Source organism: Danio rerio, chromosome 20, assembly GCF_052040795.2.
Source record: "Danio rerio strain M-AB ecotype USA chromosome 20, GRCz13ab, whole genome shotgun sequence".
NCBI classification, from domain to species: domain Eukaryota; kingdom Metazoa; phylum Chordata; class Actinopteri; order Cypriniformes; family Danionidae; genus Danio; species Danio rerio.
In genome coordinates this window covers 43,374,315-43,388,959 of record NC_141040.1, presented here as the reverse complement: position 1 = coordinate 43,388,959, position 14,645 = coordinate 43,374,315, and the positions used below count along the sequence as shown (strand labels likewise).

Here is a 14,645-nt window from a genome sequence, read left to right as displayed (position 1 = left end):
TGCTCTGAATGCAAAGCGTTCCTGCATAATGGAGGATTTCAAATGCCATTCCAGTGACTCCTGACCTCCTCTAATGGTCACATTCACTGAAACCAACATACTCACTGACACTGAAATACAAATACACTAACATAAACTGCTAGAGAATATTTGATAAAGTCTGTATGTATTTACACACAAACACACACACATATATTCATATATCATAGAACTGATTTCTTTTATCTTTGCCATGATGAAAGTACATATTTACTAGATATTTTTCAAGATGCTCATATTCAGCTTAAAGTGACATTTAAAGGCTTAACTAGGGTAGTTGGGTTAATTAGGCAAGTTAACAAAATTAGTCAAATCATTGTATAATGATGGTTTGTTTTGTAAACAATCAAAAACATATTGCTTATGTGGGCTATAAAAATGTTTTATTCTAGCCAAAATAATCCACATAAAACTTTCTACAAAAGAAAAATGTTATAAATAATGTGAAAAATTCCTTACTCTATAAAAGATAATTTGGGAAATATTTGAAAAAGAAAAAAAAAAGATTCACAAGAGAGATAATAATATTGAATAAAACTGTATATATACACACTTTAATGTTTAACAATTTTAAAAAAATATTTTATTTAAATATGATAAAAACTATTTTCTGTTTGAATATATTTTAAATGAAATATTATTGATCATTATTAGTGTGATGCAAAGCTGAATTTTCAACATAATTACACCACATCATACTCCAGAAATCATTTTACTATTCTTATTTGGTGCTCAAGGAATTATTATTATTGGCAGCACGGTGGCTCAGCAGTTTGCACTTTTGCCTCACAGCAAGAAGGTCGCTGGTTTGAGTCCCAGTTGGCATGTTACAATCACTAGCGATCTAGCTACTGTGAATCGACGGAGAACTAAAACTCTGCCACTAAATGGACTTCAAATCACAGCATGCACCACACACACACACACACACACCATCTCCTAATCTTATCTGATTGCAACACTCACCGCTGAAGCTGCTCAAGGACTCATTACATAGACTACATATACACAAACATTTGCTCACACACATTGCGGAGAGTTATTTGTTTGTTTTGTTAGTCAAACAAACCTTTAACTTAACAAAGCGTTTCATTTTTGTCTAGTCAGGTTCTTTGATCTTTGTTGTGTTTTATGAAACCTATTCCTAGCCTTGTTCCTTTTTTATCTTGTTTTTCCCTGGTTTTGACGATTTCTGGATTATCTGTATGAACCCGATTGCTTCTGTGTTGACCGCTGTCTGCCTGAACATTCTGTTGAATAAATCTGTATTTAGATATGCACCTCTGTGAAAGCCTCCCTCAGTTAGATGGCCTTTCTGTGTGGAGTTTGCGGATGTTCACCTCCGGGTGCTCCGGTTTCCCCCACAGTCTAAAAACATGCGCTATAGGTGTTTCCTAGTGTTAGGTTGCTGCTGGAAGTGTATCTGCTAGGTAAAACATTTGCTGGAATAGTTGGCGGTTCATTCCACTGTGGCAATCTCTGAAATGGAGACTAAGCCAAAAGAAAATGGAAGAATTATTATTAATATTATTAATGCTTTTTTTACTAATTTGGCTTACCCAATTATAACAATATAAGTGTTTTTTTTTTCAGAGCTGTATATACTCCACTGTTTCCTGCACTCCATCCATCATCATCTACTTTTACCACTTCATTGCGTTTCTCTGCCAATCTGACTTTGTGATTTTATTATTTTTTTTGCATACTGTGTATTTGTGTCTGTGTGCTGACTCTGAGTATGTGGATTTATTGCAGAGCGTGTTCAGTGCTGTGCTGGAGGGAACTGGGGATTACAGCATTTCCATAACAAAGCCCAGATAGATTGGTTTAGAGTCCCTGAATCCTGCCGGAGCTATTGCTATTCCTCACCTGTAGTGTTTGTCCAATTCCTGAGACAGACGGAGAGAATGAGGGAAAGTAATGGATGACTAAGGGACGAGCAGCATCACTGTCAGTCAGACTCGGTGTTTGTCACATGATCTCCTGATCTGATGCCACCCAATTCTAATTTGAATAATTCTGACATCACATTTTCAGGGTCAAAATGCTCCAAATGTTGCCAAAAGTGAAAATAAATTGTACTTACACAGTTGAAGCCACAATTATTAGCCATCCTGAATTATTAGCCCACCAATTTCTGTTTAACGGAGAGAATATTTTTTCAACACATTATTAAAAGTTTTAATTACTCATTTATTTTATCTTTGCCATGATGACAGCACCTAATATTTTACTAGATATTTTAGTATTCAGCTTAAAGGGCACCTATGATGAAAATCTTGTTTTGTAAGCTGTTTGGACAGAACTGTGTGTAGGTATAGTGTGTCCACAGTCATATTGATGTGATATAAAGCCAATAAGTCTTTTTTTTAATTTTATTTCCTGATGTTAAAACAGGATCTAAATCCCTTCTATCATGAGGCCCACCGTGACGTGATGTAAGAGTGCGGTTTCCCCCGCACACCGAATTGATTGACAGTCACAAGTTAACAAGTCTCCGTAGTAATGCGTATAATCATATCAACAAGACAGGACTTGTGGAAAGCAACTGGGAATAAAAGATCTGTTCAGCTCTCTGTGATCATCAATCATCATCAAATGTAAGCAAGAATGAGTTTTAAAAGTTAAAAAAAGAGCATGTTTGTAATAAAGACCGTAAAATTGCTACGTAATTCATCACCACAACCGCATAACATCAATTCAATTATGAAAGAAGACACTTCAATCCTGGCTTGTGGACATTAAATAAGGCTTATTTTGTACATTAACATAATGGATATCAATACTGCAGTGAATATTTATGTGTACCCTGTCACATTTGCCATGCAAAACCAGTGCAAAGGTAACATGTGTGTGGTTGTGTGTGTACGCACATGCACACGAGCAAACTATGATAAGCACGTAGAAATGGTGGGCGGGGAGAATTAGCATTAAAGGCACAAGCAACAAAAACAGCTACAATGTTGAAACAGCTCCCATTTCCCAGATAAAAAGGTTTATAAATAATCTGGTGGGTATTTTGAGCTGAAACTTTACAGACACATTCTGGAGACACAAAGGATTAATATTGAATCTTAAAAAATTACAAATAAGAGTAATTAGACTAGTCATTGCAAAAAAAAAAAAATCTATAGCTTAAGGGGGCTGATAATATTAAAAAACTTAATATTAAATAAATTAAATAATATAATATTGAAAAGAAAATTAAAAACTGCTTTTATTCTAGCCGAAATAAAACAAATAAGACTTTCTCTAGAAGAAAAAAAAAATTTTTAGGAAATACTGTGAAAAGAATCCTTGCTCTGTTAAACATCACTTGGGAAATATTTGAAAAAGAAAATAATAAAATTCACAGAACGACTAATAATTCAGTCCCTAAAGAATTTCGCAGGACTTTTTTCTGAAAGCCTAAAATTACAGATTTTGCTGCAGCTTTTCTTTAAATTTGTGCCAATATTTGCAGCCTTATTTTGTGTTGATTTGCTGTAGAAAATTATACCACAGACAAAAGGCTTTATTACGTCTAGACCCTGACACTGTGGTTCTTCGACTTAAATATAAATATAGTTTGTGTGTGCACAACTCTAGATCAAAATCCACTGAATCATTGCACAGGTATTCTCTCAAGAAGGCCATCCCAGCAAATCAAATTAAAAAGTGGTGTTGTTGTTTTTACAGTTGAAGTCAAAATTATTAGCCCTACTGTGATTTTGTTTTTTAAATATTTCCTAAATGATGTTTAACAGAGTAAACAATTTTTCCACAGTATTTCCTATAACATGTTTTCTTCTGGAGAAAATGTAAATCATTTGTTTTATTTTGGCTAGAATAAAAGCATTTACACATAAAAAAAAAACATTTTAAGGTCAATATTATTAGTACCCTTAGGCAATATTTATTTTTTTGATTGTCTACAGAACAAACCATCATTATACAATGACCTTTTACCATTATTCATCGTAAAAAAGCTGGGTTGCATTCAACTGATTTGTGTGGAAACATAAGGGAATTAAGGTAACTTATTAGTTTCTAGAAATTTTAAGTGGATTTAACATAAAACAGGGTGACATGGAGGCTCAGTGGTTAGCACTGTCGCCTCACAGCAAGAAGGTCGCTGGTTCGAGTCCCGGCTGGGCCCATTGGCGTTTCTGTGTGGAATTTGCATGTTCTCCCAGATTCATGTGGGTTTCCTCCGGGTGGTCTGGTTTTCCCCACAGTTCAAAGGCATGCGGTATAGGTGAATTGGATAAAAAAATTGGCCCTAGTGTATATGCGTGAATGAGTGTATGGGTGTTTCCCAGTACTGGGTTGCAGCTAGAAGGGCATCCGCTGTGTAAAACATATGCTGGTGGACTTGACGGTTCATTCCGCTGTGGTGATCCCTTAAATATAAGGGACTAAGCCGAAGGAAATTGAATGAACATAAAACAATTAAGTTGTGTAAGTTGTGTGTCTTTCTTATTTTTCATTGTAACTTAAACATGTCAAGACTTCCAGTCTTATTCATTTTAGCCATGCACAACAACTTATGCTGACTTGTTATTTATGCAAACTTGTTATTTAAGTATTGTAAGTTTAATGTATTGTCATAAACATGCTGGTTTTAAGTGCAAGTGCGGTAGTTTCCATTTCAGTACATTTAGTAATTATTTACTGCAACTTGTTAATAGAGACAAATGAATCAGAATAACAATTGCAAAAAATAGCATACTTCCACATTGCAAAAAGAGATGCAGTTCGGTCTAATATACATATGCATAGGCCTATTATACAATTGTTAAGTTGTGATGTATTGAATACCCGTTTCCGGGTCCATTTCAATTGAGAAAATAGTCGTTTATGTTTATTACCCATCACACATTAAAGTGAATTTCTTTCATGTTGCACACATATTTTATATTAAAAAATACAGTTTCAAAAGCCAAAAACACCCTTTAAGCCAAAAATCAGTAGAACATCAAGTAAAGATCATGTTCCATGGTGATTTTTAGTAAATTTCCTACTTTAAAAACATCAATGCTTAATTTGATTAGTAAGTGCATTACTAAACACTTCATTTAGACAGCTTTGAAGGTGATTTCCTCATCATTTATTTTATTTTTACCCTCAGGTTCCAGCTTTTTAAATAACTGTATGGGCTAAACATAGAAATTGCCCTATCCTAACATACATCAATGTAAAGCATATTTATTCAGCTTTCAGTTGATTTATGGTTTAAAAAAAAAAAAAAAAAAAAAACTTTTTATGTGCTTTTCCACATGATCTGCTGTTTCCTTTTGAACTCCAACATCCTGTTTGGCATAAAAACTCATTTCACAATGTGTTTGCAACTCTTGTAAAGTGCATGAACCTTTCAAATTTAATCCATAGCTTCATTCATTCAGAACATTAAGTTCAGCCAAATGTTATTTTTAGTTTTTGCATAGGTCTTGATCGCTTTACAGCTTTTCATCAGATGTTCTGACCAATCATATGCTTTTTAGCATCTGAAGTGTCTCAGCTCTAGAAGACACAGATGAAATCTGTCAGTTATCCACGTAACCAAGCAGTCTGCAATGTTGACTTAAACACTTGCAAATATAGGTAAATAAATGGCCACACAGTGTTGATCTGAAATCTTCCACATTTAGTAATGATACTTAGCATACATTACATTGTGTGAAGTAACACAAACAGTTGGGATGTTAAAACATGCTGTGTGCATACTGTATATACAGCAGCAAGCCCACAGGGAGAGACGGAGAGAAGATTTTTTTTAACACATTTCTAAACATAATAGTTTCAATAACTAATTTCTAATAACTTATTTATTTTATCTTTGCCATGATGACAGTAAATAATATTTGACTAGATATTTTCAAGACACTTCTATACAGCTTAAAGTGACATTCAAAGGCTTAACTAAGTTAATAGGTTATAGGCGGTTCAGTGTAATTAGGCAAGTTATTGTGTTACGATGGATTGTTCTGTAGACCAGGGGTTCCCAAACTTTTCAGCCTGCGACCCCCAAAATGACAATGCCAGTGACTCGCGACCCCCAATATCCTCTGAGGTGGTTATAAATACAGAAACCTTTCATGCAATGGCACACGCACACACCATAGACCCAAGTCTATTCGTCGTTACTTTTTCGTATGTCAGTGCTGTAAATGGGCCAGAAACTTTAACCTTGTGTTATAAAATCGATCTGCTGCATCTGACACTGTTGCTGTGCCTTTAATATAATGTAATTACCCCGGGGGTCACAATCCAATAGAACTAGAAACTATAAGCTACTATAGTAACTATATTATATAGTAACTATAAACAACTATTTTTTTCTCTTCAATTGATTATGGATAACATATGGTAGTTCTTATAGTTTAATAAATATAAATAGATTTTTGGAAATCACCAGGTGACCCCCCTTCATTATCTCACGACCCCTCGGGGGGACCCGACCCCCACTTTGAGAACCACTGCTGTAGATGGAAAAAAATGGCTTAAAAATTAAAGCTGCTTTTATTCTAGCCAAAATAAGACATATATAAGACTTATCAGACATACTGTGAAAATTTCCTTGCTTTGTTAAACATCAATTTGGAAAAAAAAATAAATCAATCAAAGGGGGGCTAATAATTCTGACTTCAACTGTATAATGCAAGTGTACATGCTGATGACGTAATCAATAAAATACCTTAAAATAACATTAAATAAAATCTGCAAACTGGGTGCACAAAGTTATTCTATTACATATTTTGACAGGCAGGACAACCTTACGTTCAGACTGGACATTTTGAATGGTCAATGTCCTACATCTTCCACAGAATCATAAAATATATACAAATATGAGCTATGCAAAAATGAATTGTGATTAATGCATCCAAAATAAAAGTTTGTTTTGACAATTTAAGTGAGTTTACTGTGTATATCTATTATGTAAGAATACACATATGCATGCATATATTTAAAAAAATGTTTATTTAAATTTAAACATAAAATATAAATTCCACACACACACACAAACATATATATATATATATATATATATATACAGACAGACAGACAGACAGACAGATATAGATAGATAGATAGATAAATAGATAGATAGATAGATAGATAGATAGATAGATAGATAGATAGATAGATAGATAGATAGATAGATAGATAGATAGATAGATAGATAGATAGATAGATAGATAGATAGATAGATAGATAGATAGATAGATAGATAGATAGATAGATAGATAGATAATATGTCAAAACAAGCTTTTATTTTGGATGCAATTAATTAATCTTTGTCCAGCACAAATATAAATACATTTGGACCACTTAATTGAATGATTGGTGCTTTAAGAATGCAAAGAGACCTTAAAACAATATAAAAATAGTTTCTGAAGACCTAAACACCTATTACACTTTTATGCCTTACAATTTTCTATTATTGTGCACTATAAATGTTTTGAAACTATGTTTTACAATATATATATTTTGTTTGAACTTTTGATCAGCGAAGTATTATATAATGTTTGTTGACCATTACTCAACCCGAGAGATATAGATGATGAGAAAGAGCAGACCCTCTTAGAGCACCTCTGACTTGTTGTTTTTGAAAAACACGCTTAAGTGTGCAGAATTTATCTTATTTGTCCAGTGAGGGATCAAAGTGCAAAGATAGCATCTTGCAAAGATATGACCCTTTTAGTGTGTTAAAATGATGAAATGGCCAACTGAAGAAAATATCAGCTGAGAGCATGGTGCAAAATGACCAAACACGGAAGATTTTATGACAGACGGAAAACTATTCCCACAGACAAATCATACCATCTTTTCATGACATCAATGAGGAAAAACTGTGTGGAAAGACAGCCTTTTGAATCGTTTCACAAGTCACAGTTTCCACAAAAGCATTATTCAGGGACAGCTCGCCCTGATGTGAAAATCCTGTCATTGTTTACTCATACAAACCTCAACGAGTTTCTTTCATCTGTTGAACACAAAAGAAGATAATCTGGAGATTGATGGTAACCAAAACAGCTAGCCATTATTTTTCTTCTTACTATGAAAGTCAACGGTTACTGTCAAGTTTCCGATTACAAACATTTTTCGAAATATCTTCTTTTGTATTCCATAGAAGAAACTCATGCAGGTTCGGAAAAAGCTGGAGCTTAAATAAATGGTGAAAATATTTACATTTTGGAGAGTGGGTGGGGGTAACTACTACTAACTAAGTTAAGGTCTTTGCACACTGAAGTCTGAAATTTTCATGTGTTTTGTTAGTAGTTGAAAATGTACACAAACTTTGCACACTGAGTCCGATGCCTATTAATTAATCCATTACGGAAAAAAAAAAACATTTCGGAGTCAGTTAAAGTAGAGATACTTTGTTCTCCTCTCCTAAGTAGAAAAGCGAGAGAAATAGGCTACATATAATGTTCATCCAAAACTGCATAGAGAGGAAGAAGAGATCAATGATCCGTGCTATGATTATTCCAAAATGCAAAGTTTATTTCAGGATATGTGGGGAATTTTGAAACATTGCTTGTGAAGCTTTCAATTAAATTCAAGGTTATTTCAATAGCCATTTTACAATGTAGATTGTTTCAAAGCAGCTTAACATAGAAATTCTAGTAAATTGAATACGTGTCAGTCCAGTTTTTAGAGTAGAAGTTCAGTTTAGTTTAGTTCAGTGTGGTTTATTTTTAAGAGCAAATCCATTGATGCTTCACACATTTACGTACATAAACAAATCCTGAACAGAGCCTATAAACACCTCTCAATGCACATTTTCAGATGCAAAAAGCAAAAAAAAAAAAAAAAACAGTTCGAATTTTTTTATGACGAACGAAAGTTTTGGATGCAGTGTGTCAATATGACTGACAAAGCGTAATGTCGAATTAATTTTTTTAACGTGTAAAAATTACAGTCTAGAATTTCGGATTCAGTGTGCGATAACCTTTAATGCTCATGCCATTTGGAATAATATAAAGAGGAAAGGTTAAAGCGACACATTCATTTCCACAGTAGTGATTATTAATCTACACTGAACTGAGCTAAACTGAACTGAACTTAAACTCTGAAAACTGAACTGATTCTATTTCAATTTACTATGATCTGAAGCTGCTTTGACACAATCTACATTGTAAAAGCGCTATACCAATAAATGTGAAATGAATTGAACTTTTAAATATAGCAATACATATAAAAAAATACAAAATCCAACATTTTTAACATTTGCATGTTGCTTTGGATGAAAGTGTATGCCAAATGATAAAGAAATTACATAAATGTAAATAATTAGGAGAAAATACCATCCATTAGACTTTCTGTTCCTCAATAATCAAACACTACACTACAAAAAAAAAATTACTTTCCTTTTTAACAATTTTTTGTTCTTGTTTCTAGTCCAAATATCTACAAATTCTAAAATCAGGAAGCATTTTTCTGACAAGCAAAAAGTATTGTCTTGTTTTAAGAAATAATATGCCAATGCTAAGTGAGTTTTTCCTGCCTGGACTTGTGCACATCCACAAAGAAAAACATCATGCTGCCTACAGGTTGTTTTATTTTCATTCTCAGGAATAAGTTGGAATTATGACCCATTTAACCTCACAGGATCACCATGATCTGATGCTGCTTTATTCAGAATGTGACGCATGTTATCTGTGTTATTTATTTATTTATTATTTACCGTAGGTGAACTAGTTGGAAGTTTGGAAAACATTAACTAAGGCTGTAATTATTTGGGCAAAATATATATAAAAGGTCTTAAAATATTAATTTGTTTTAAAGTAACTGTGTTTTATGTTAAAAATATAATTTATTTTTGTGTTTAAAGCTTCTGTCATAACACTCTGTCAGTGTCTCAGAGTTATTCAGAAGTTATTAAATGCTGGAGTAATGCACAAAAAAGTTTTTATTGCAACCGTTTTGCAAACATGTTTTATACCATATTAAATATATATATTTTGTGTGCATGCTGTATAAGTGCACATACATTGTTTAGCCATAGTGTTTACATGGTCATAAAACAGCAAGTAATACAACAAGCTTTTAGTTTGGGCTAGCTTTTGCAACTGTACATTTCTTTTCAATGCCCTTGATGTGTGAACATTAGCCAGTGGGAGAGTGTTTTTTGTCTCTTATTCTGTGAGAGTATTCTGACCCAAAACAGACTTTACAAAATGTAAATCATTGTAATATTTTTTTTTAGAATGAGAGAACAGAATATTTTAAATATTTTAACCTACAAGACTGGTTAGTCAAAAGTCTTATTCAGGGCCATTCAGTGTGGTTATTTAAACCTTATTTCAGCTATATTTTTTTCTCCAAAACCATGCATAATGTTTAAAAAAAAAAGAATGTACATCAATATTTTTTACATATTATTGTAGCACATGGCGAGGCAGTGGCGCAGTAGGTAGTGCTGTCGCCTCACAGCAAGAAGGTCGCTGGTTCAAACCTCGGCTCAGTTGGCATTTCTGTGTGGAGTTTGCATGTTCTCACTGCCTTTGCGTGGGTTTCCTCCGGGTGCTCCGGTTTCCCCCACAGTCCAAAGACATTACAGTACAGGTGAATTGGGTAGGCTAAATTGTCTGTAGTGTATGAGTGTATGTGTGTGGATGTTTCCCAGAGATGGGTTGTGGCTGGTTGGGCATCCGCTGCGTAAAAACTTGCTGGATAATTTGGCGGTTCATTCCGCTGTGGCGACCCCGGATTAATAAAGGGACTAAGAAAACAAGAAAATGAATGAATGAATGAATGAATGTACGTAGCACAGATTGTGCTTAATACAAATATACATGTTGGCCAATACTATGTAATAAGCATCCAGAAATAAGCACAAATGTCTTAGGGGCCCCAAAATCCCCTCTGACCCCAAAGTTTTTCCTTTTGACATAAGGTTCTTGCTTACCCCATTGGCAAATTATTTAGCTTGTTTTAAGAAAAACTCAGTTTTGGCATATTATTTCTTTAAAGAAGACATGATTTTTTGCTTGTCTAGAATTTTTTATTTATTTAAGAATTTGTATATATATTTGGATGAGAAAAGGCAGAATTCTAAGTAAGAAAAGCATTTTTTGCAGTGTAAACTTTCTTGCAGTGCATTTTCCCGCAGCGTCTACTCCATCCAGCAGTGTGTCTGTGTGTACGTGTTACTGATGGCATTGTCGTGTCTGTCCTCTCCGCTTAATTAAAAAAGTCTCATGGCATCTCACAATGTATTACTCTGTTCTAGCCTTGTCATCCTCAAGGACCCTCCTGCCATTTGCACAGTCGCTATCAGGCAGCCCAATTGGCGTTTATACCAGAAGCCTCATGTCCATCCATTATAGTCAAGCCCACTCAGATTAGCAGTTTCCATCTGGGCTTTTCTGAAGCAGGTGTTATGTAGTGAGGCCAGTTCCCCTCTCAAGGTTGCCCTGGTGCCACAGCCGTTTAAGCTGTTCATTTATTGACCTGCTCTGATAAAACCGAGAACGTACAAGGGAACATACTCGCACAGGTTCATTGTGGAGTGCTGGAAAAGCAAACACGATCTGGTGCAGACAATGTGATGACTCGACTGTCTGGAGTCTTTTAGCATGCTTCATTTAGGATGGCCACTGACCTTTCCCGTCTCAAATGCTCCGTATCGGATTTGTTCCAATTCAAACTGGTTTTCCTATTCTGACCTTGTTTTATATGCATATAATCCAGATTATGAGTGGTCGGGTGCAATATTTGTAGTATAGATATGACAACCAACTGATTTGCTACTTTATAAGCTAAGTTTTGTTTAGATCACCTTTCAGGCCATATACAGGAATCACACAGTAAAATTCAATAGCTTTTAAGATCTTTCTTAAGAGTTTTTCCAAACATTTCAAAACCTCGTCACCACTTTAGGTTCCAACTGGTAACACAGGCAACATTTGAATTTACATTATATTTACTAAATACTGATTATAACAAACTAATCTTAATCTAAAACATTATTCAAATACTGAATAAAAATGCTAATCCAGCAGGGGCACTATAAAACTAAATGATAAAGCAGCATGAACGTCAAATCTAGAAGGATTTTATCGATTTTATAAATAACACAGCACCAATATTCACAGATTATTTTATACATTGTACAATCAAAAATTAAACCAATCAATTTAAGACCTGTTAATACTTTTTAAAGGTCTTTTGTTCTTCTGATTTATCACCTTTTATTACTTCAGGACTCTGCGCACACCCTGCTTTTATATGTATACACAGCCTGGACTCGGAGGAAACCCACGCCAACACGTGGAGAACATGCCAACTCCACACAGAAATGAAAACTAACCCAGCCAGGACTCGAACCAGTGACCTTCTTGCTATGAGGTGACGGTGCTAACCACTGTGCCGCCAATAATAATAATAACATTAATAATAATATTAATAATAATAATAAATATTCCTTGAGCACCAAATCAGAATATTAGAATGATTTCTGAAATATCCTGTGGTGTAATTGTTGAAAATTCAGCTTTGAATCACATTAATAATATTCAATAATATTTAATTTAAAATATATTCAAACATAAAATAGTTTATTACAATTTTTTATATTAAGTCAAATAAAAAATTAACCAGCGACTTTGTTGTGAGGTGACAGCACTACCCACTGTGCCACCGCGCCGCCCTTAGCTGTTTATTTGTATTTATAAAATTCACATTCTACATGATCTTTTTCTACATATCAATACCCAAACCTAACCACTACCTTTTTTTTTAACTAAAAGTCAGTTAGCAATGATTTGTTAATAATAAAAATTGTACCTTAAAATAAAGTGTTTATTTATTCATTCATTTTCTTTTCGGCTTAGTCCCTTTGTCAATCCAGGGTCGCTACAGCGGTATGAACCGCCAACTTATCCAGCACATTTTTACGCAGCGGATGCCCTTCCAGCTGCAACCCATTTCTGGGAAACATCCACACACACTCATTCACACTCATACACTACGGACAATTTTAGCCTACCCAATTCACCTGTACCACATGTCTTTGGACTTGGGGAAACCGGAACATCCGGAGGAACATGCAAACTCCAGACAGAAACGCCAACTGAACCAGCCGAGGCTTAAAATAAAGTGTGAACAAAGTAAATAATTGACTCACAATTGAAAGAACAAAAAGTCGGATTTATGAGATAAAAAAAAAATCTGTAACAATCATTCATTATGTTAAACTATTATTAATTTCTTTATTATTATTATTATTATTATTCAGTGTCAGAAATCTATAACATCTAAAACATATATGATTGTAAAAGTATTCACTGTTTATTATATATCATAATTTACCCAATGCAATCTTATGGAAATTCATAACTTTTTGATTGAGTGGCTATTTTGTATGAGTTCGTATGATCTAATTCATGTAATTTACTACAATTTGCTCATCACCCAATGGTGATTTAGTTTAGGTGCAGGGTTGGGTGCCGCGCCTCCTTTTTAAAATCGTACATTTTTGTACGACTGAACTCAAATTAGCCACTAAACTGCCAAAATACTTACGTTTCACATTAGATTGGGCTGAATTTACCACACAATGGCAATACAATTGTCATTTAATGTAATAAATTATGTAAAATATATATATAAACATATACAGTTGAAGTCAGAAATATTAGCGCCCTTTTGAATTTCGTTCCCTTTTAAATATTTCCCAAATGATGTTTAACAGTGCAAGGAAATTCTCACAGTATGCCTGATAATATTTTCTCTTCTGGAGAAAGTCTTATTTGTTTTATTTCGGCTAGAATAAAAGCAGTTAATAATTCTTTAAGCACCATTTTAAGATTATTATTAGCCACTTTAAACTATTTTTTTTCGACTGTCTACAGAACAAACCATCGTTATACAATAACTTGCCTAATTACCCTTACCTGCCTAGTTAACCTAATTAACCTAGTTAAGCCTTTAAATCATGGCAAAGATAAAATAAATCAGTTATTAGAAATGAGCTATTATAACTATTATGTTTAGAAATGTGTTGAAAAAATCTCTCCGTTAAACAGAAATTGGGGATAAAATTACAATATATATATTGTGTAATAGTTTTATATATTGGAAAATCTCAGCAGACTTAATGACATATTAACAAAACAAATGTGCATAGTACAGAGATATGAACAACATGCTTAGTAATGCATGACTAAACACAAGTAGATTGTAATATAATACTGTTATACTCGCAAATAAAAAACAATTCAGAGTGACGTCAGGCTTTAGAAACAAAAATAACATGCTAAATTAGAAGACTGCCCTATGAATGCCTTTTTGTTGCATGCCAAGTTATGTCACGTAATTGACTGAGACATTAATAATATATCCGCCTTGCCGGGATACACAAAACCTCATCTCTCTCTCTCTCATCTTGCTTTTCTGGTTCTCTTTTTCATGCCCATAAATCTGCAGTGCTGAGTCACTCTCCTGCCTTTCTTCATGTTATCAGAGTGTCAAAAAATAAATTGACAGTTTGAAGCAACGAGGAAGAAAATAAATTATGATCTATTCCACACGTTAGCAACAAATAACAGTTTTAGACCCCAGAAAAGCTACAACAGACCAAGCAAGATAGAAAAGACTTAGCGTATGACTAATAATAA

The 14,645-nt window shown here is 33.9% G+C and overlaps 1 protein-coding gene across 1 annotated transcript in view; it reads left to right on the top strand.

The window, feature by feature from the left end:
• Positions 1-14,645, top strand: part of rcan2 (regulator of calcineurin 2) — a gene marked incomplete at its 3' end in the record, with an annotated part of 140,801 nt that overhangs the window by 74,585 nt on the left and 51,571 nt on the right.